This window comes from Procambarus clarkii, unplaced genomic scaffold (genome assembly GCF_040958095.1).
Source record: "Procambarus clarkii isolate CNS0578487 unplaced genomic scaffold, FALCON_Pclarkii_2.0 HiC_scaffold_180, whole genome shotgun sequence".
Classification (NCBI taxonomy): domain Eukaryota; kingdom Metazoa; phylum Arthropoda; class Malacostraca; order Decapoda; family Cambaridae; genus Procambarus; species Procambarus clarkii.
The window spans coordinates 18,269-20,132 of NW_027189213.1; positions in this window are offsets into that span (position 1 = coordinate 18,269).

Below are 1,864 nucleotides of genomic sequence, written 5' to 3' on the forward strand. Positions count from 1 at the left end.
CCCCACACTCATCTGGTGCCCTCGGGAAGTGGAGATGTTTGGGATGTATATATATCTTGAACTCTCTACTTCTTTTGTAGGGTCTGATGGTGTAGTGGGTTAAAGCATACTAGTAATGGCAGCTACTGGAAGGTAGTTGTGCTTTCTGGGTTCGAGTCCCACTGGTGGGTGTTGTCCAAAGATTATTAATCTTCACTTGTGGTTTATGCAAGTATAGGCTTATAAGCTGGACACGAGTTCTCTCACATTGACCGTGGCTTGACGAAAAATGCAGACTGACCCCACACTCATCTGGTGCCCTCGGGAAGTGGAGATGTTTGGGATGTATATATATCTCGAACTCTCTGTTTCTTTTGTAGGGTCTGATGGTGTAGTGGGTTAAAGCATACTAGTTATGGCAGCTACTGGAAGGTAGTTGTGCTTTCTGGGTTCGAGTCCCACTGGTGGGTGTTGTCCAAAGATTATTAATCTTCACTTGTGGTTTATGCAAGTATAGGCTTATAAGCTGGACACGAGTTCTCTCACATTGACAGTGGCTTGACGAAAAATGCAGACTGACCCCAGACTTATCTGGTGCCCTCGGGAAGTGGAGATGTTTGGGATGTATATATATCTCGAACTCTCTACTTCTTTTGTAGGGTCTAATGGTGTAGTGGGTTAAAGCATACTAGTTACGGCAGCTACTGGAAGGTAGTTGTGCTTTCTGGGTTCGAGTCCCACTGGTGGGTGTTGTCCAAAGATTATTAATCTTCACTTGTGGTTTATGCAAGTATAATCTTACAAGCTGGACACGAGTTCTCTCACATTGACAGTGGCTTGACGAAAAATGCAGACTGACCCCACACTCATCTGGTGCCCTCGGGAAGTGGAGATGTTTGAGATGTATATATATCTCGAACTCTTTACTTCTTTTGTAGGGTCTGATGGTGTAGTGGGTTAAAGCATACTAGTTATGGCAGCTACTGGAAGGTAGTTGTGCTTTCTGGGTTCGAGTCCCACTGGTGGGTGTTGTCCAAAGATTATTAATCTTCACTTGTGGTTTATGCAAGTATAGGCTTATAAGCTGGACACGAGTTCTCTCACATTGACAGTGGCTTGACGAAAAATGCAGAATGACCCCACACTCATCTGGTGCCCTCGGGAAGTGGAGATGTTTGGGATGTATATATATCTCTAACTCTCTACTTCTTTTGTAGGGTCTGATGGTGTAGTGGGTTAAAGCATACTAGTTATGGCAGCTACTGGAAGGTAGTTGTGCTTTCTGGGTTCGAGTCCCACTGGTGGGTGTTGTCCAAAGATTATTAATCTTCACTTGTGGTTTATGCAAGTATAGGCTTATAAGCTGGACACGAGTTCTCTCACATTGACAGTGGCTTGACGAAAAATGCAGACTGACCCCACACTCATCTGGTGCCCTCAGGAAGTGGAGATGTTTGGGATGTATATATATCTCGAACTCTCTACTTCTTTTGTAGGGTCTGATGGTGTAGTGGGTTAAAGCATACTAGTTATGGCAGCTACTGGAAGGTAGTTGTGCTTTCTGGGTTCGAGTCTCACTGGTGGGTGTTGTCCAAAGATTATTAATCTTCACTTGTGGTTTATGCAAGTATAGGCTTATAAGCTGGACACGAGTTCTCTCACATTGACAGTGGCTTGACGAAAAATGCAGACTGACCGCACACTCATCTGGGGCCCTCGGGAAGTGGAGATGTTTGGGATGTATATATATCTCGAACTCTCTACTTCTTTTGTAGGGTCTGATGGTGTAGTGGGTTAAAGCATACTAGTTATGGCAGCTACTGGAAGGTAGTTGTGCTTTCTGGGTTCGAGTCCCACTGGTGGGTGTTGTCCAAAGATTATTAAT